General features: G+C 49.2%; 1 pseudogene; it reads left to right on the top strand.

Moving 5' to 3' along the window:
* Positions 1-3,308: 3,308 nt before the first annotated feature.
* Positions 3,309-9,651, top strand: LOC123074854 (receptor-like serine/threonine-protein kinase SD1-8; annotated as a pseudogene).
* The last annotated feature ends 12,533 nt before the right edge of the window (positions 9,652-22,184 follow it).

Consider the following 22,184-nt stretch of genomic DNA (forward strand, 5'->3'; position numbering starts at 1 on the left):
CGTGTGCGTACGACGTGGCAGCATGGCGTGCCGGGAGGCCGAAGACGGAGCTCAACTTCCTAGAGATTGAGACCCGGGAAGATGTGGAGTTCCTCGTGCCGGAGGGTATTCAGATGGAGGAGATGAAGAAGAAGAAGATGAGGAAGAGGCCGACCATTGTTGTTGCTCCCGGAAATAGCGGCGAGGCAGCGATGGCGAGATTCGCGCGGGAGCATCTGGAGTATGTTCAGGCCGAGCATGAGTACTTCTAGAAGCGCGAGGCCGAGCAAAAGAAGAAGAAGGAGGACGAGGCCGGCCCCTCGATGGTGATCCCTGTCGAGTCCTTGGAGGAGGGCGACGAGGTGTTCTGGGGGCCCTCAGATGAGGATGACGAGGATTACTAGATGCCCTCGGAGGAGGACGACTAGTTTGATGGATGTAGTAGTTTGAATTAGTTGTAGTAGTCGTTTATTTTATGTTTTTAATTAGAACTATGTTTGAATTATGTTTCAAATGAAGAAGTAGTTGAAGTCTCTAGTTTTTACATCTCGAATTTGCATCATCTATCGGAGTTGCACTTTTATATCACCAATATATGTCATCTGTTGGAGTTGCCTCTTTTTTAAGATGTACTCCCTTCGTCTGAAAATACTTGTCCTACACATGAATAAAATGGATGTATCTATAACTAAAATAAGTCTAGATATAACCATTTTGTGGACAAGTATTTCCGGACGGAGGGAGTACAATGCACTTTTTAATGATGTAAATTAAACAACACCTAATTTTACATCTCCATATTTGCACCATTTATTGGAGATGCTCTTAGGATCTCTATCATAGAGCTAGGGCTCCAAGAGGAACCAAGGCACTCACGAACGCAACTTCATAGGAATTTGGCAGGGGCAGATCGAAACAAGACGTGATTGGTGTCCTTCGGCGTACCACACAAAGCACAACGACCATTGCCCAACTGTGGCATTTTTGGAGGTTAATAACTGATGGCAGACGGTCCTAAGCCGTTTGCCATAGAAAAATACGCACTTCAGGGGGCACACGGGTAGCCCAAAGTACCTTGGCATGCGGAATCTTAGGCCCAAGGACTAGTTTGACATAGGTAGACTTAACGGTGAAATTACCCGAGGGTTCCAGCTCCTAGCTTGGAATATAGGGTGTGTTTGCAACCCTGGGGGACAATTTCCTGGCCTGAGACCTACCTGAGATGTGCCTGAATGTTGTTTGATTAGAGGCCTGGAATTTCTGGATGCCTCCCTGGCTTGGAACTGGCAGCCTGATAGGCAATTCAATTAGCCTGGCTCAGACCGATGAATTTGGACGCCTGGTTTCCAGGCTAATGTCACTCTGGACTGATTAGTACACCTTCGCTTGATTATCTATGGTTCTGATGCTCACTACCGGTCAACTCAGCTTGACATCTTAATTTTTTATTCCATACGCATGCGTACCAGGCCAGGCATCTAACCAAACAGCGGGTGCACATGCATGCCTGACCAGGCATATTTTCTCTTTCCTCCAGGCCACCTCCAGGCATCGTTTTTTACCAGGCATGAAGCCCAGGGCATCAACCAAACATGTCTATAGATCCCCATTAAGGCCTAATTTGGTTGGAAAGGTGAAGTTTCCCAGGGCACTAATCCACCTCGGGGAGATTTACATGGTTTTGGGGGATCCCCTTTCCCACCACGGGAAGACCACCATCCCAGTTTGGACGAGATGCCGGAGGGGAGGTTGGGGGATGGGCGGGGGCATCGCTTTCAGTTCAGCAGCGTGAAGCACGGAGACTGAGGCTGAGCGAGCGAACGAGGAGAGGGTTTTCTCCCCGACCAGTCGATACAGGGGAGATCTACCCGGGGATGGGCCGTGGAAAGGCCAGGGTTCTTCCTCCCTCGCGCGAAACCAAACAGCGCTGTTTGCTTGCCCAGGGCAAACTCAACACGTGGTTTACCCAACCGGGGAAAAGGCAGGTATCCCATAGGGATCCCTCGCAACCAAATGGGGCCTAAGGGTAACATGCTCTAAAAAGGAAAGCGGGTTCTCCAAGGCAATTTGTTCCACGGCCAATAACGATCTAAGGAAGCCCACACTTGCGACACCAAAAGCAAGCACTTTTCTAACAAAAGCCTGTGACTCGACCGCGATGACGAACATTTACGGGAATAAGGCATAAAAAGGTTTGTCCGAAGTCCATGCCAAAAAGCCAGAATTTGGTATCTTTACCATTGCTGATAGAAAATTTCGCTTCTAAGTTGAAGATATCCTTGCACTTTTGGATCTTGTACCAAATATGAGATTCCTTAACATTACAAGTGAAGAAAGAACAGTCCGGGTAGTATTTCGCTTTAAGGATCCTAGCCCAAAGCCCGTTGTTATTCTGGGAAATCTTCCAAATCCATTTGGTGACAAGAGCAAGATTCATTGTTCTAGAATTGGAAATCCCTAAGCCACCTTGATTCTTAGGCCGACATAGATTAGCCTATCTGATCACTGGAGGCCCAGATCCAAAACGCCGTACCCAAAACTAAATTACTGTATAGTTCAATCCGAAATTTAACTGACAACCTCGATGAGAAACAAACAATGCAGATGTTTTTGGTCTCACCCCTCACAATTTGAATTTTTGTTACATCCTTCTACATATACTGTGCCTATGCAACATAGGGTGTGTTTGGTTGCCTGCATCGAGCCCAACCAGGCCCGCACAGGAAGGAAGAGGCATGTTTGGTTGCCTGGTTTCACTGTTGGGCCTGCATCGCACGCTTCTCAAAGCAGCCCAGAGCCTGACTCGTTGAAAACGCTCGGATCGGCAGTTTCTCGCGAGCCAGGCTGAGTGCAACGCGAGGTCACACGGGAGGGTGCGACGCGAGGGCGAGGGAGGATGGCGGGAGATGGGAAATCTGGCGCGTCATCCTGGCGCCAAATCTAGCCTCGCCCCCTTTCTACTCGCTCACCCATAGCCATTCCCCCCTTTCTTCCCTATTGCCTCACCACCGGCGGCAGCTGCCATTCCAGATCTGCGCTAGAGGCGGCGGCGGCGGAAGAGGCGGCGGCGTTTGTGGCGGATCTGGTGCTCCCCTTGTTGTTGGCCACCGTCTGGTCGACCTTGTCTGTGCCATGGCTCCCCCTACGCCGTCCTCGTCTCCGATGCCAGTAAGCAGCACCCCTCCCCCCTTTGTTAGGTCGGTGGTTAGGTCGTTAGGCAAGGTGTAGGATCGATTTCCCATTGAACGAACCGTCGATGTCGACTAGGTTATGGACGCACGGATGAGGCTGATAATTCAGGCAGCAGCACTGATAAGTGTGATTCAGGCATGGGTCATATTCATGCACCAGAGAGTTGTTCGTCGTGCTGGGAGACCTTTGATCCGCTATGGTCCAATGTTTATCTGGGAATAGGAGAGGATCCAAAATCTGAACTAAATCTACAACTGCAATGACGTCGAGGCTCTGTGGATGCTTCGAATGAAAAGAACACCATTTGCCAGGCTTGTAGAGACCTTCAGGAGCAGGGGCTGCTACAAGATAACATCAACACCATTGTGAAAGAGCAAGTGGCCATGTTCCTCCATGCTGTTGGCCATAACCAGTGGTTCAGGGTCATTCACAACACGTTCAGGAGATCAATGGAGACCATCTCTAGGTACTTCAAGCAGATGCTTTTTGCTGTTGCGGAGCTTAGAGGAGAGATGATCAGGAGACCATCTGGCCAGACTCCACCCAAGATTCGCGGAATCCCAAGATGGTATCCATACTTCAAGGTGGGCATTGACAATATACACTTTTCATGGCTTGATATGCTTGTATTGTTCAAGTCGAGCACTAACACAGGCTTGTGATGCCATTTTCAGTATTGCATTGGGGCAATAGATGGTACTCATGTCACTGCCAGAGTTCCTAGGTCACAGTCTGCAGCATACAGGAGGAGGAAGTACTACACAAGTCAGAATGTGCTTGCTACTGTTGACTTTGATCTGAAGTTACATATGTGCTGGCTGGCTGGGAGGGATCAACGCATGATGCTAACATTCTTAGTGACAGCATGAGTCGACCTGATGGGATCAACATCCCCGACGGCAAGTTCTACCTTGAAGATGCTGGCTATGCATGTCGGCAGGGATTCTTCCACCCTTCAGGAAAACCAGGTACCATCTCAACGAGTTCTCTGGTAGGAACTATCCTAGGACTGCAGAGGAGCTGTTTAATCTCAGACACTCCAGCCTTAGAGTAACTGTTGAGAGGGCATTTGGAGCTCTGAAGAATAGGTTTAAGATCCTGGATCAAAAGCCATTCCACCCATACTCCACTCAGGTTAAGTTTGTTCTTGCTTGTTGCATTCCGCATAACTGGATCCTCCAGTGGGGCTTTGATAAACACATGCCTGAGGAGGAAGAGGCCGAGCCTGACGATGTTGCTAGCTCCGGCCATGGTGTGGAGGCATTTGACAATGACGCTTGGAAGAACAAAAGATTGGAGTGGGCAGAGGCAATGTGGCTTAACAGAGGTCAGTGCATGATTTGAAGAAGAGGAAGAAGAAGAAGCAACAGCAGCAGCAGCAGAAGCAGAAGAAGAGGAAGATCTGGTAGCAGCAACACCGATGAACTATCCCCTATTTAGCCAATAGCTCTTAATAATTTGAACTGTCATTTGGTAGTAGTTAGGATGAACTGTCATTTGTTTAACTAGCTGGCACTACATGTTCAGATTGTGTGTGGTAAGCTCACCACTAGTTAGAAATGGTGACAACACCTTATGCAGGTTGCAACCAAACACCATATCATATGTGCGCCTATGCAATGCGGACAATCAAACGCCGGGTCAAAAATAGTTGTCTCATGCAACTAAGGTACATGCAGATAACCAAACTATGTGCATCTGAGGTCTTTTTGCCTGCATCCCCTCAAACCTGCTCACTAGAGCCTGGCTCGCCGGGCCAAGCTTGATTTGCAATGTAACCAAACACGCTCGTATTGTTTTTGACTTGGACGTACCGGTTGCAGCAGACACATTCTCTTGCATGTGCACCACTACCGCAATGCTCGGATCCGATACCACGATGTCGCAATATCGAACATGCGCCATCGAAGCAGATCCGTTGAAGTTTGAATACCCGGCCTGCACCACTGGCTCTGTGCAGCTCAAACCAGCTATTCCGGAGGGCCAACGTTGACCTGCCTGCGCACCTATTTCTGCTGCTAATAAACATGTGATGTGAAATACAATCATACTACTTGATACTTCTTCTCACTGCTGTTTCACGCTGTCACGCCCATTTGAAGTTTATGGGTTGCCACTCACGCCGATTTGAAGTTCACGCTGTCACGCCGATTTGATGTCTAGGATTATCGCGCATCCATTCTCTCGCACGATACCCACCGCGCTCTCATGCAGAGTTGCACACCATCTCCCGGTTACAAACTACGCTCGTATTCGGGCGCCCGATTTCAGAGGGAGGGAGCGAGGAGAGAGGATGAGGGCGGCGCATGCGCGCGCTCTCCTCGTCGTCTTGGCCACCACCTGCCTCTCCGTCTCCATCGCCACCGACACCATCGACCAGGCCGCGTCCATCACCGGCAACCAGACGCTCGTCTCGGCCGGTGGAATCTTCAGGCTCGGCTTCTACAACCCGCCCGGAAGCTCCGATGCCAGAGCCTACCTCGGCATTTGGTACGCGGGCATCCCGGTACAGACCGTCGTGTGGGTCGCCAACCGCCAGAACCCGGTCGTCAGCTCCCCAGGCGTCCTCAAGTTCTCCCCCGACGGCCGCCTCGTCATCGTCGACGGCCTGAACGCCACCGTCTGGTCCTCCGCGGCGCCCACCAGAAACATAACCACCAAGGCCGCCGCTCAGCTTCTCGACGACGGCAACTTCGTCCTGAGCTCTGACGGGAGTGGGTCGAGCCAGAGCGTGGCGTGGCAGAGCTTCGACTACCCAACGGACACGATGCTCCCCGGCATGAAGCTCGGGGTGGACCTCAGGAACGGCATCGCCAGAAACATCACGTCGTGTAGAAGCCCGACCGACCCCTCGCCGGGGGCCTACACGTTCAAGCTAGTCATGGGCGGACTGCCCGAGTTCTTCCTTTTCCGCGGCCCGGAGAGGATCTACGCGAGCGGGCCGTGGAACGGCGTGGTGCTCACCGGCGTGCAGAACCTCAACGCCGAGGGCTACACGTTCATGGTCGTGTCCAACGCCGACGAGACGTACTACGCCTACTACGTCAGCGACCCGTCGGCGCTGTCGCGGCTGATCCTGGACGGCGCGACGGGGCAGCTGCAGAGCTACGTGTGGGGCAATGGCGCGTGGAGCAGCTACTGGTACCACCCGAGCGACCCGTGCGACAGCTACTACAAGTGCGGGGCGTTCGGTTTCGGCGTGTGCGAGGTTGGCCAGCCCCCCAAGTGTAGCTGCCTGCCGGGGTTCAGGCCGCGGTCGCCGGAGCAGTGGGAGCAGAGGGGCTGGTCCGGTGGCTGCACCAGGAGCGCCAACCTGAGCTGCGGGGCTGGAGACGGCTTCTGGCCGGTGAACCGGATGAAGCTGCCGGAGGCGACGGAAGCGACGGTGCGCCCCGACATGACTCTGGCCGAGTGCAGGCAGCTGTGCCTGGGTAACTGCAGCTGCAGGGCGTACGCCGCCGCCAACATTAGCGGGGGAGTCAGCCACGGGTGCGTCATTTGGGGCGTGGACCTGCTTGACATGAGGCAGTACCCGGTGGTCGTGCAGGATGTATATATCCGGCTCGCACGTTCCGAGATCGACGCCTTGAACGCCGAAGGTTAGGACTTTCATGATTTATTATTAAAGCTTTTCATCGGTTATTATGCAGTTCAAAACTGCTAGCAAATCGCATATTCACATTCTAAGCAGTTTTCTTTTATCTTGGTTGAATGCTCATGCTTATGTTACTCCGAAGTTCTCTTAGGCTGGTCATAGTGGGGGTAACATAAGTAGTATCATGTACTTGGGACTCGCCAACATGCTTATGTGGCAGGCAATTAAAGAAGAGAGATGGTTGTACTAACATAGGCAGATACCGTAACATAAAAAATGTGGTGCTACTATGTGTCATGCATGGCAATAAATGAGACCACCTATAATACTAATATATGATACTATGCACTATAGAGGTACTCCCTCCGTCCCAAAATTTTTGTCTTAGATTTGTCTAGATACGGATGTATCAAGTCACGTTTTAAAATTCTTGTCTTAGATTTGTCTAGATACGGATGTATCAAGTCACGTTTTAGTATTTGATACATCCGTATCTAGACAAATTTAAGACAAGAATTTTGGGACGGAGGGAGTAGTAACATAGACTAGTAACATATGCATGTTACTAGTCTAAGTTACTCCCCGGCATGATTTCTTGGATTTCATAACAAAGTGAATTGGACGCATTAGCATGTTCAACTAGAAGTCCGAACTGATGAGAACTTTTTTTTATGCGTTAACGGCGGCTTTACACCTGCTGAACCTTTATTATCAACCATCGGGGGTGTTACATACCAAAGGGGCACCAGAAATACAAGGGGTTAGAGGGAAGAGAAAGAAAGCGAAATTACATAATGCTGTAGGACAGAGGATTTTTTTTAAAGGTAGATATCTGAAAATTTATGCAATAGAGTGAACTGGTGAGACCATTGTTGATAGTTTGGAATTGCTTATCACGCTTGCCACGCGATAAACTGGTGAGAACATTGACAACACAAATGAAGACGATATAGCCATTGATTCTTCTACTGGTAGCATGTCTGTATCACATATTGACAATCTGGATAGGCACGGTGCAGTCCACAACATCAAACAAAGATCAAACGTGCAACACGAACTAGCTTCAAAGTGATAGACATTAATTATAGAAAGCATGGATATGATAGATTAAGAGCAAGCATGCTTGCACTAAAATAGTTAATAACTACTCAGTGCGAACAAGCATAATGGTGCAGTGTTAGACAGGCTTACCTCATGTTCACCGCTGTTTTATTTCAGCTAACCGTCAGCGTCCAAACAGGAGCGTGGTGATCCCTGTCGTCACAACTATTTTCGGCGTGCTTCTCGTGGTGGCGGTTGCCTGCTGCTATTTCTTGAGAACCAAGGCGGTCACAAAGCGTCAGGCCGGAATGCCACCAAGGACAAGGGGTGACGTGTTTCCCCTAGGGAGCAGGAAAAATTCAGCGCTGAGGACAAAACAGGATCGACAGATCAATGAGAGCAGGATGAGCAGTGAAAAAGATCTTGAACTTCCGTTGTTCGATCTAGAAGTTATTCTAGCTGCAACAGACAACTTCTCTGCGGATAGTAAGATAGGACAAGGCGGATTTGGTCCCGTTTATATGGTAGGATAAGAATCAATTAACAGTAGGACAAGGACATCTTATTTATTTTTACTAATGTAGATTTTAACAGAGCTGCAACCATTAAACAGGCAAAACTCGAAGATGGACAAGAAGTAGCTGTAAAAAGGTTATCCAAGAAATCAGTACAGGGGGTTGTGGAATTCAAGAACGAGGTAAAACTGATCGCAAAGCTTCAGCATAGGAACCTCGTGAGGCTGCTAGGCTGCTGCATCGACGACCAAGAGAGAATGCTAGTGTACGAGTTCATGCACAACAACAGCTTAGACACGTTCATATTTGGTCGGTTCATTTGTTTATTTTACAGAAACAATTTCTAACTACTTCTGCTGGCATTGTATTTACGATGTGTTTACCTCAATTTAAATGTTGTGCAGATGAAGGAAAGCGCAAGTTACTAGGATGGAAGAACCGATTTGAGATCATTCTGGGGATTGCACGGGGTTTGCTATACCTCCATGAGGATTCAAGGGTCAGGATCATCCATAGGGATTTAAAGGCAAGCAATGTGTTATTAGACAAGAACATGATTCCCAAAATCTCAGACTTTGGTATTGCAAGAATGTTTGGAGGTGATCAGACAACTGCATATACCACCAAGGTCATCGGTACATAGTGAGTATTATCTCTTGATCGATATGTACATATATTAGCTTTCAAAAATGAGTTTGCACGCTGACTATATATAGTGATATGGTGATCTTCAGCGGCTACATGTCTCCAGAATATGCAATGGATGGCGTGTTCTCTATGAAATCCGATATCTATAGCTTTGGTGTACTGGTGCTAGAGATCATCACCGGCAAGAAGAATCGAGGATTTTACGACGATGAGCATGATCTGAGCCTCCTTGGTTATGTAAGTATATATTAACATGATTGATCTTTGATTGTTTCTCACTTTATGTCACTAATATATACTTATGTTGATCATTTTTAGTCATGGAAGTTGTGGAAAGAAGGTCGGAGTGCGGATTTACTGGATGAAGCAATGGGCGGCTCCATTGACTACAATGTGGTGCTCAGATGCATACAGGTTGCTCTCCTTTGTGTTGAAGTGCATCCTAAGAACAGGCCACTGATGTCTTTAGTTGTCATGATGCTAAGCAGTGAGAATGCAACATTGCCAGAGCCAAATGAACCTGGGGTAAATATTGGGAAGAGCACGGACACGGATTATTCTCAAACCCTCACTGGAACCGGTTTTACAGGGGATGCAATGAATGATAGGTAGTTTGGAGTAGAAATTCTTATCACTTTCTTGTTTTACTGGAGTAGATTGACGAAGGCAATTTAATTTTAATGCTCGTTACGATCTCTTCTAAACTGTATTTATAACTGGCATAAAGAAAAACTTGTAAGTATTACACATCCAAAAGCTAGTACTCCCTCTGTCGTGGAATAGTCACGGCAGATGTCCTCGTGCAAGGACTTAGTCGTAGAGCCATCGCAACTAGGAAGCTTAAAGGGGTTAAACGGGACAAAGGACACGAGGATTATACTGGTTCGGCCCCTTACGGTGAAGCTAAAAGCCTACTCCAGTTGAGGTGGAATTACTTAGGGTTTCGATGACCAGGGAGCTAAACCGCTATGCCTGGCTATCGATCTGATCTTACCTGTCCTGAACCGCCGCTGGGTCGTCCCTTTATATAGAGAGGTTAACGCCCAGCGGCTCTCAGAGTCCCAGCTGGCTTATAAATAGTGTCCGGATCGGACTCTTAACTATTCTTGCCTTACACTACAAGTCCTACCTTAACGGCGGTTTATCACTACGGGCCTTAAGCCGCCTCTAGGCCTTAGGCCCATTACTGAACCGCCATCCTCAAACTTGAGATTGGGCTTCATGTGATGATCGTCATAGCATAACCCAGCCCCTCCTGGGCGGGTGACTCCAGTAGTTATATCCCCAACATTAGGCCCCAGATTGATTTGAGCCGGTTCATGTCAATCTTCAATACCTTAATAAAAAATCTTCTGGCTTCTGTTTGCGCAAAGGCTTTAACCCGCCGTGACGTCACCTTCTGGATTCTTGGTAACCCACCGTGACGTCATCCGCCATTAATGCACGTTTTGCTCAACGTATCTCAACGGATCCTTATCTTAATAACTGTCCCGAAAACCGAGGCGTCTCTGCAGCTGGATAATCATGTCTTCAGCCTCCTCGTTTCTCGCGTCCATTCATCAGTCGTCCCTTATAAATAGGCCCGGCCCTTAGGTCTTCATCATTCTTCCCTTTCCATCGTCTTCCTCCTCTCGACACCTCAGAGCCCGACCTCCGCCGCCGTCGCCGCGCATCCCGTCTGCACCAACCAAGGCTGCTGCATCGACCTGTCTTGACCAGAGAACCGCGGCGCACCTCCGCTGCTCATCAGCACCAGTAAGTCCTCGCCGTCCCGTATATTAGATCCGCATTAGGGTTCGCGAGTTCTTCTGTGTTCTTCGTGGTTCCTCGCGATTCCTTCTCAGTTCTTCCACAACGGCCTCCTTTGATCCAGGAGTAGTGCATAACTTCGGCGGTAGTCGTTTCACACCCATTTTCAATACTAGCAGATCCCTTTTGCTTGCAAAAAGACCTCATTTAGAGCTTATGAACTTCTCTGTATCAGTTTTTAGGTCTAGAAATTTTTCTTTTCTGGACGATCGTTTGATCCAAAATAATCCCTGCAATCTGTGAAACTTGTTTGTGGAACACTTAGGCAGAAAACTGCATCTGTTAGCCATGGCGGCTCGTATCGCCGGCTTAAAAGAGGCCATGCTTTGTGAAATTTCTGGATCATTCATAATAGAGTTAAATAACTTAATTGCTCATGATATCCACGGCGGCTTAAATAACCTGACACAATTAGCCATATATCATTAGGCCCTTTCATAAGCCGCCATCTTGAATACTGAACTGAAACTTTCCTCCGGCTTAAATTTGAACCGGAAATTTTATTTGGTCATAGGCTTCCATCTTTCACAATGCCGCCTAAGGCTCCCAAAGCACCCGTCACATGCAACTGGGTTAGATCCAACGTCACTGACAGCATCTTAGCTGATTTCGTGAAAACGGGTTACCTGCCAAAGAAAGAGGTCATGTCCTATCGTGCTCCTGACCCGTCAGAAGAGAGGCCTCAACCCAAGGATGGGGAAGTTGTCATATTTACTGATCACATGAACCGGGGCTTTGCTCCTCCCGGCTCAAAATTCTTCAAAGATGTCCTGCACTTTTTTGATCTGCGACCTCAAGACATCGGACCCAATTCCGTGTCAAACATCTGCAACTTCCAAGTGTTCTGTGAGGTGTACCTCGGAGAAGAACCCAGCTTGCTACTCTTTAGGGAGTTATTTTATTTGAACCGCCAGAATGAATGTGCCAACGGGCCCAGCTTGGAGCTCGGTGGAATCTCAATCCAACGACGGAGAGATTGTCTCTTCCCTTATGCTGAGCCGCCAAGCCACCCGAAAGATTGGAACCAAACATGGTTCTACTGCCAAGACACTTCTCCGACTGACGAGAACCCTCTGCCCGGCTTTCGCGCCCTGCGTCTGGAGTCAAATCACCCCTTGCCAAACAAAATTATCTCAAGCTGAACGTCAACCACTTACTCCCACCATCAACAAAATCAAAGCTCTTCTGGGGAACGGCCTAAATGGCATTGATCTGGTCCGGGTCTGGATTGCCTGGCGGGTGATTCCTTTAAGCCGCCGCCCCGGCTTGATGTGTGATTACACGGGCCAGAAGGATGATCCTCTTCGGCACAGTCCAAACGACTTACCTGAGGACGTCATTGATGATACAACTAAGTCTCTTCTAAACGAGAGCCTGGCAGTTTGCGGGAGAGTGGGCTTAAGCCCTTTCTGCAAGGCTAACCCGGCTGCAGCGGTAAACCATTGACCTGAATACTTCACCTTCCATTTTAACGATTTTGTCTTAACTTACTAACCTTTGTTGTATTTTACAGGCTAATGATAAATTCTGGAAGGTCAAGTATGACCACGAAGCTGCCAAGAAAGCCCGAAAAATTAAGAAAGCCGTCAGGAAAACCGCTCCCTGTAAGAAGGGGAATAAACCTAGCGCCTCGGACCTGCTTCGTCCGGAAGACACCTCCGAGTCAGAGGTAGCTCTTGACTCTTTAGGCTCCTTTTTTAACCATCTTATTGACACGGATTATTAGCAGGAGGACACCGGAACAAGTCATGAAGTGAATGAAGAGGTAACTATAATTTCCTCCGACTCCGAGCCTTTGCCGAGACAGAAAGTCCGAAGAGTAACCCGGAAAGTAAGATTTTCACATCCTTTAGCTTATCAAGATCCTCAATTTCTTTTGAAGCGACAGATTTATGAGAGCCGGAGGCAGCCCCGGACCAGCGAAGATACAGACCTCTCCTCTGGCTTACCCGACGCATCAAGGAAGCGCCGGACTGAGGTTATCTCCGACTTATATTCTTTGTATCCTTTGGCGGGCGTCCCTCGTCAACCACTCAATTCTTCTGACTCAAACTACCAGGGAACTTCGCCTTCCTCCGGCGACTCAATGCAGTCCAGCTTGCCGGCTTTCAAAACCGCTCAGGGTAATGATGATCAGTTGATTTTGTACTTATCTTACTCATGTTTTTGCACTAACCCTTGGACTTGCAGTGTACAAGTGAAGCCCAGCAAGAGGGCGAAGAAAAATAAGCCGGCCGAAGAGCCGGTCCTGGCTGAGCCGGAACTCAGAACGGCTGCTCCTAATGCCTATGCTGATGAGTCGCCGGCTATACCATCTCCTGATGCCACTGCTGCTCCCACTGTTGAACAAGCTATGGAAGGTTCTGAGAACCCGAAGATCCCTAGCCCGGCTCATCCAGATGATCCGGACGTTGAGATCACCCGGATTGAGTTTATCGAACCGGGACGACCTACCGTGCTGGCCAAGTGCTCTGCCAAGGAAGAACTTCTGGAGCGCCGCCGGGCCAAGTTGGACATCACTGATTATGCTCATCTGAGCATTGAAGATATTGTCTCTGGCTATGTGAATCAAGTGCACAACAGCCGGCATCTGGAGATTAACATGGTGAAACAAATACAGCAAAAATCTGAGGTATAACTCTCTTTCTTACTCCATAGTTATACTTACCATGCCAGCCCCCAAGTCTATTACTTATGATAAAATATGTTGTAGACTTAATACCGGCTTAGTAAGCACTGCAAGAAAACCGGCTTACCTGGTAACACTCAAGGTCCGGTTTAATCAGCATATCAGAACCAGTCCTTACCTTGTTTTAATCAAGTAGTTGAACAACAATATGCATTAGCCCCCAAGTGCCAAGTACCTTTGCTTGCAAAGTGCTTGGGAGTTATTTGCATGAACCGCCACTATAAATAGAGCTCTTCAGCATACATTAGCCCCCAAGTGCCAAGTGTCTTTGCTTGCAAAGTGCTTGGGACTTAATGTTGCATTATAATCACCCTAACTGTGACCCGGAATTTATACAGGCCGCCGTCAAGCAATTTGAATCGAAGATCTCTGATTTAAAGAACCGCCGAAGACTCAAGAAAATGAAACCCAAAAGGCCAACTCCAAGTTTGAATTCAGTGTATCTGCTCAAGAGAAAGTGAAGAAGAAATTTGAAGCAGAGAGAAAAGCCTGGGCGGATGAAAAGACGGCTTTGCTCAGCCGGGCCGAACAAGCGGAGGCCACTCTTGCTGAAACAGCCGCCAAGCTATCCGGCTTAAAACACCATGTTTCTCAGATGGTCTCCGCAATCTTTGGTAAGTTACTCTATAAGTGTTTTAGCTAGTTTACATCTTTTCCAAAGAGCATCTCAATTGTCATCAGCTTACCTGTCTTTGCAATACAGGCCCCAGGAGCTCCAATCTTAATCAAAACGTGCTGACAAAATTGAAGGCGGTTTATACCTTGGTAGAGCAACTTTACACCGGGTCACAACGTGCCTTAGCCGTTGTGGCTCTGTCAAATGAAGTTCCTACTCACCTGGCGGATGTACTCAGGCGGCTTGCCGTACTTCCTCAACGCTTCCAAGAGTTGAGACGGGCTTCTGCAAGAGCCGGAGCTATAGCCGCTCTGAGCCGGGCCAAGGCATTTCTACCGGAGCTAGACCCGGCCGACATCGCCCTTGGGTATCCCACCTTGAAGGAAGACGGCACCCCCTTTGACCAGAAGGACTTCGCCGCTTGTGTGAAGAGCGTACGCCCTGTGGCCACTTTGATTGGCAATGACACAGATCTTACCAAATATCAACCGGGCTATGACGCGGAGAATCAGAGAATCCCAACACCACGCTATGAAGCAGTCAGCCTGATTCCTCCAACTCGTAAGCATACCTTCGCCCCTGAAGTTGACCCGGCCTGGTTAATTGATGATGAGGCTCAATTTGAAGCCTTGAGTGGCATTGACTGGAAATCATCAACCTTCCAGGTCATGGAAACAGCCGGAGGAGCGGAGAGGGATGACCCGGAAACCTCAGGCCAACAACGCCCTTGATCTCGCAGGCGGCTCATGGTTATGTCTTAAAAGACGGTGCCTCACCTTTTGGACTCGGGGAGTCATGTAATAGAGTAGGACAAACACTTAATTTTGTCGTGCCATCGCGCATGTGTGTAGCGCTCAACATTGTTTAAGCTGCCCTTTTATATTCTTCCGGGTTATGCTTGATCCTCTGTTTTCCTTATGTTTAAAGAGCTGTCTTTAATTGTCCTGCATAGAAAAACAAATCACAAGTCCCTTGGCGACTTACCGCATAGAAAGTCATACACTTTACATATAACCCAGAATCATAACAAACCGATCCTCCATTATATCCTTGAGACAACCATAACAGCATACCTGTGATCCTTCAAGTACACCTCCGGTTTATGTGATCCGAATAATGAGTAAAAAACCCACTATGTAACATGATGCTTATCATGTGCTATCAACTTTATTGACCAAAGTTAAGCCGGTGGAGTAGAAACCACCCTTGAACACTTTAGATATAATCAAAAGAACTTGTTTGCAATAAAGAGACTTCAAAAATTTGGAGGCTTCTGATTCGAATATGACCAGAGAACCGTCCCAAAGGGGTTAAGTTAAGATTTGAATACGATCATATAGCCCCCAGTGGCTTTGGCATTGCCGATCAAGAGGGTATCGACAGCTATGTTCTCTTTGGTTTGAATACGACCTATGTTTGAACAGGAAGCCCCCAAATGATCTTGAGAGTTGTTTAATGACGCTGATTCGAATACGATCCACGTCGGTTCCCAAAGGGGGTTGAGCTATGATTCAAATATGATCAAGAAACTCCCTAGTGAGCTCGGCAATATGCCAATCAAGTGGGTATCGACAGCTATGTTCTCTTTGGTTCGGATACGACCTATGTTTGAACAGGAAGCCCCCAAGTGATCATATATTTAACGGCTAGATTCGAATACGATCATAAGCCGGATCAGCCTCCAAGTGATCATGTGATATCATAATGAAAATAACAATGACACATTTACCTTTGGAGGGGAAAAAAGGACAGAGGTTTTGCTTTATTATTCATCATAATATATACATGGCTATAGAAATATGTACATTATGAGAGCCGTTGGCTCAAGTGTAATACGGCCGAAGATGAGCAATATTCCACGGCCGGCGGGTCTCCTCCTCCGACTTACGTGAATCTTTGTGCTCTCGAACATCGATGAGGTAGTATGACCCATCGTGCAAGTTCTTGTTGACCACAAAGGGCCCTTCCCAAGGCGGGGATAGCTTGTGTGCATCTGTTTGATCCTGGATGAGCCGGAGCACCAAATCACCTTCCTGAAAGGTCCTGGACTTAACCCGGCGGCTGTGATAGCGGCGCAGGTCTTGTTGGTAAATCGCCGAGCGAGCTGCTGCTACGTCACGTTGTTCGTCCAACAAGTCAAGAGCATGTTGACGCGCTTGCTCATTGTCCGCCTCGACATAAGCCGCCACTCGAGGCGAGTCATGACGGATGTCGCTAGGGAGAACCGCCTCAGCTCCGTAGACCATGAAGAAAGGCGTGTAACCCGTAGACCTGTTAGGAGTAGTATTGGTGCTCCATAACACAGAGGGTAACTCCTCCACCCAACAACCCGGCGTCCGTTGCAAAGGGACCAAAAGCCGGGGCTTGATGCCCTACAAGATTTCCTGATTGGCTCTCTCAGCTTGACCATTGGATTGGGGGTGAGCTACTGATGAAACATCAAGCCGAATATGCTCTCGTTGGCAAAATTCTTCCATGGCGCCTTTAGACAGATTGGTACCATTGTCAGTTATAATGCTGTGTGGAAAACCAAAGCGAAATATCACCTTTTTCATGAACTGAACCGCCGTGGCTGCGTCACACTTACTAACTGGCTCTGCCTCAACCCACTTTGTGAACTTGTCCACCGCCACCAAGAGGCGGGTCTTCTTATCCTTGGACCTTTTGAAAGGCCCAACCATATCAAGCCCCCAGACTGCAAACGGCCAAGTGATTGGAATCATCCTCAACTCTTGAGCCGGCACGTGAGCACGTCTTGAGAACTTCTGACAACTGTCACATTTACTGACTAAATCCTCTGCGTCAGCATGAGCCGTCAGCCAATAAAAACCATGACGAAAAGCCTTCGCCACAAGGGATTTCGAGCCGGCATGATGGCCACAATCCCCCTCGTGAACCTCTCGTAAAATTTCTTGACCCTCCTCAGGGGAAATACAACGCTGAAAAGCCCCAGTAACACTGCGATGATGCAGCTCGCCATTGATAATTATCATTGACTTAGACCGCCGGGTTATCTGTCTGGCCAAAGTTTCATCCTCAGGCAAGTCTCCCCGGGTCATGTAAGCCAAGTATGGCACTGTCCAATCTGGGATAACATGAAGAGCCGCCACCAACTGTGCTTCTGGGTCAGGAACAGCCAAGTCTTCCTCTGTAGGCAACTTGACAGAAGGGTTATGCAGAATATCCAAGGAAGTATTAGGCGGCACCGGCTTACGCTGAGAGCCCAGCCGGCTTAAAGCATCAGCCGCTTCGTTCTTTCTGCGGTCAATGTGCTCCACTTGATAACCCTGAAAATGCCCGGCGATGGCATCAACTTCACGGTGATAAGCCGCCATGAGGGGGTCCTTGGAATCCCACTTGCCTGATACCTGTTGAGCCACCAAATCTGAGTCGCCAAAGCATCTCACCCGGCTTAAGCTCATCTCCTTAGCCATCCGAAGACCATGGAGCAAGGCCTCATACTCAGCTGCATTGTTAGTACAGGGAAATATCAACCGTAGCACATAACGAAATTTGCCACCTCGAGGGGAAGCTAAAACGACTCCAGCCCCCGAGCCCTCCCACTGCCTGGACCCGTCGAACTGAATAGTCCAGTATGTGTTATCTGGCCTCTCCTCAGGCATCTGCAGTTCTGTCCTGTCATTGATAAAGTCTACCAATGCTTGAGATTTGATAGCAGTGCGTGGCACATACTTTAAATCATGAGGCCCAAGTTCAATGGCCCACTTAGCAACTCTTCTGGTGGCTTCTCTGTTTTGGATGATATCTCCTAAAGGAGCAAAACTAACCACAATGATGGGGTGGCCCTGGAAATAATGCTTAAGCTTCCGGCTTGCCATGAACACCCCATAAACAAGCTTCTGCCAATGTGGATACCGTTGCTTGGACTCAATGAGTACTTCGCCGACGTAGTAAACCGGCCGCTGAACCGGATGTTCCTTACCCGCCTCCTTGCGCTCCACCACGACGGCCACACTAACGGCTCGTGTGTTAGCGGCTACATACAACAATAAGGGCTCCTTATCGACAGGAGCAGCAAGGATTGGCGGCTCAGCTAACTGTCTTTTCAAATCCTCAAAAGCAGCATTAGCAGCATCACTCCAGACAAAGTCATCTATTTTCTTCATCATCTGATACAGTGGTATGGCCTTTTCGCCCAACCGGCTTATAAATCGACTCAAAGCAGCGATGCGACCCGCCAGACGCTGGACGTCATTTATGCACGCCGGCTTAGCCAGAGAGGTGATTGCCTTGATCTTCTCCGGGTTAGCTTCAATGCCTCTGTGAGAAACCAGAAAACCCAAGAGCTTGCCTGCAGGAACACCAAAAACACACTTGGCCGGGTTAAGCATCATCTTGTAGACCCGGAGATTATCAAAGGTCTCTCTCAGATCATCTATCAAGGTCTCCTTCTCTCTGGATTTGACCACAATATCATCCACATAGGCATGAACGTTGCGCCCAATCTGATTATGAAGACAATTCTGCACGCAACGCTGGTAAGTCGCCTGTGCACTCTTGAGCCCAAAAGGCATAGACACATAAAAGAAAGCTCCAAAGGGAGTAATGAACGCCGTCTTCTCTTGGTCCTTAACAGCCATTTTGATCTGATGGTAACCAGAGTACGCATCCAAAAAACTCAAACGCTCACAACCCGCTGTAGCATCAATAATTTGATCAATACGAGGGAGAGCAAAAGGATCAGCCTGACAAGCCTTGTTTAAATCCGTATAATCCACACACATACGCCAGGTGCCGTTCTTTTTGAGTACGAGCACCGGGTTAGCTAACCATTCTGGATGAAAGACTTCCACAATGAACCCGGCCGCCAAGAGCCGAGCTACTTCCTCACCAATGGCCTTCCGCCTCTCGTCATTAAACCGACGGAGGAATTGCCTGACTGGCTTAAATTTTGGATCAATATTAAGAGTGTGCTCAGCGAGCTCTCTCGGTACACCCGGCATGTCAGAAGGTTTCCATGCAAAGATGTCCCGGTTCCCACGGATGAACTCGATGAGCGCGCCTTCCTATTTAGGATCCAGATTGGCGCTGATGCTGAACTGCTTAGATGAGTCACCTGGAACAAAGTCAACAAGCTTAGTCTCATCGGCCGACTTAAATTTCATTACCGGCTCATGCTCCGTGGTTGGCTTTTTCAGAGACGTCATATCGGCCGGGTCAATATTATCCTTATAAAACTTCAACTCCTCTGTCGCACAAACAGATTCAGCGTAAGCAGCGTCACCTTCCTCGCACTCCAAGGCTACTTTTCGGCTGCCATGAACCGTAATGGTCCCGTTGTGACCCGGCATCTTGAGCTGCAAATATACATAACACGGCCGTGCCATGAACTTGGCGTAAGCCGGCCGCCCAAATAGAGCATGGTACGGGCTTCTGATCTTGACCACCTCAAAAGTCAGTTTTTCCGCCCTGGAGTTGTACTCATCTCCAAAGGCTACTTCCAGCTCGATCTTACCAACTGGATACGCCGACTTACCAGGCACCACGCCGTGGAAAACAGTATTGGACTGGCTGAGGTTTTTATCGGTTAATCCCATATGACGGAAGGTCTCATAATAGAGGATATTGATGCTGCTGCCCCCGTCCATGAGCACCTTAGTGAATTTATACCCACCAACCTGAGGAGTCACTACCAAAGCCAGGTGACCCGGATTATCAACCCGGGGAGGGTGATCCTCCCTACTCCATACAATAGGTTGCTCAGACCATCGCAAGTAATGTGGAACCGCCGGCTCAACAGCGTTCACAGCCCTTTTGCGAAGCTTCTGGTCTCGCTTGCACAAACTGGTAGTAAACACATGATACTGTCCACTGTTGAGCTGCTTTGGATTGGTCTGATATCCCCCCTGCTACTGCTGCTGATTACCCTGGCCAGATTGCTGGTTGAACCCCCCTTGATTACCTTGAAAATTCTGAAAATTGGAATTTGAACCGCCGCCCGGGCCATTAAAGCCGCCGCCGCCTGAGCCGCCGCCCTGGCCATTGTTGCCATTGAAAGTGTTGGAATTTTTGAAAGCTTTCATGATTGCACAGTCTTTCCATAGATGAGTGGCTGGCTTCTCCCTAGAACCGTGCCTTGGACAGGGCTCATTCAACAATTGCTCAAGCGTCGGGCCTGATCCGGCGGATCGGGGAGGTGGTCTCCCCTTACGTCAGTGGTTGTTACCTTGCGCATTGGTGTTGGCCACAAATTCCATACTGCCATCGGCCTTACGTTTCTTACCTCCCTGGTTCGCCGGGTTATGCTGAGGGCCCTTGCCGTTGCCATTCTTCTTTCCCTTCCCTGTCTTTTCCTCATCAGACGCGGGAACCTTGGTACTATCAGAGTCGGCGTACTTGACCAGAGCCGCCATCAGCGTACCCATATCGTTGCAATCGCGCTTGAGCCGCCCAAGCTTCATCTTCAGAGGCGCAAAACGACAATTTTGCTCCAACATCAAGACCGTAGAGCCGGCATCCATCTTATCAGACGAATGTATTATCTCTTTGACCCGGCGTACCCAATGGGTTGTAGACTCGCCTTCTTGCTGTTTGCAGTTAGTCAAATCCACAATTGACATTGATTGCCTACATGTATCTTTGAAGTTTTGGATGAACCGGGCTTTTAACTCTGCCCATGACCCGATGGAATTGGGCGGCAGTCCCTTCAACCAAGTGCGGGCAGTCCCATCCAACATCATGGTGAAGTATTTGGCCATTGCCGCTTCGCTGACCTCCAGCAACTCCATAGCCATCTCGTAGCTCTCAACCCATGCTCCGGGCTGTAAATCAGCCGTGTAATTAGGTACCTTCCTAGGTCCTTTGAATTCCTTGGCAGACGTTCGTTACGGAGAGCCGGTACCAGGCAAGGGACGCCTCCGGCTCTTGTAGCCATGCCTGCCTCAATAGAAGCCGTCGGGTAAACCGGAAAAGGCTGGTAAGCCATCATATGAGCCGCCTGCTCAGCTTCCTGACGCGCTCTGTCTTGATCTACCGCATTAAAGGCTCCATTATGTGCCGGGCCATGCCCCCTAGGAAAGTCATGGCGCCGGACGTTGCTTGAGCCGGTCGCCGACGCCATGTGTCTGCTATAACTCGGACTCCGGTTTTGACGAATTGCCTGTCGAGGGGTCGAATGAATCCTGTCCCGGCTATATGAATATGCCTCCTGCTGCGCCAAAGCCGTCTGAAGAAGTTCTCTGACCCTGCGGGTTTCGACCGCCGTTGGGGAGTCACCCTCAACCGGAAGAGCCGCCAGTCGCGCTGCTGCAGCGATCATGTTTTCTAACGGGTTAGAATAATGACCCGGTGGTGTTGGCACATATGGAGGCGGCACAGTATTCACACGGGGAGGCCCCATCACTGGTGGCTGAACTAGCGTTCCCACCCCGGGTGCCGTGATCTGATTTATCTCTGGCGGGTTGCTAGGCCCTGCGCCGGGTGTGTTGAAGAGGTTGCGAGGATCATAAACCGGAGGGAGCCGAGATTGAGCCTTCTGATACCTCCTTCTCATGACCTCATTGGATGCGTTCTGATCCATCGTGAGCCGGAAAGACTGCGCCTGAATAAACTAAGTCTGGGCGTCCAGAGCCGCCCACTCTGCAGCCATCCTAACTCCTTCCGCTGCCAGGTCTTCCTTGGCCTGCGCTATGTCCAATTTTAGTTGTGCCACTTCTGCATCATGTTGAGCTTGATCCGCCGGGACGACCGTGGCAGTTAACAGGGTCGTCATCTTATCTGTGAGATCCATTAGCACCTGAGCGGGCGAGTGCACAGAGCCTCCTGCCCCAGCGGCGGGGTTTTGAACAGGTTGTGTGCCGGCCATGAAGATTCCAACCCGGCTTGGCGGCTCAAAGGGGTCTGGAATACTGTCGCCATCGGAACAACCCCTGAGCCTGCCATCTTGAAGTTGATATAACGAGTTGGTCTCATCTGTGGACGACTCGCCGTCAGATCCAGATCCTTTAGAGAGTCCTCCATGGACGCATCCCACGAAAGCATGCTTCAAGGCAGGCAGAGTCCGGGCGGGTCTCGCACGCTGAGCCGTCTCGACGAGGTCGGTGCAGAGTCCGGCTCAGGGCCCGGCTCGCCAATCTTGCC

The sequence above is a fragment of the Triticum aestivum genome, chromosome 3D, assembly GCF_018294505.1.
Source record: "Triticum aestivum cultivar Chinese Spring chromosome 3D, IWGSC CS RefSeq v2.1, whole genome shotgun sequence".
NCBI classification, from domain to species: Eukaryota; Viridiplantae; Streptophyta; class Magnoliopsida; order Poales; family Poaceae; genus Triticum; species Triticum aestivum.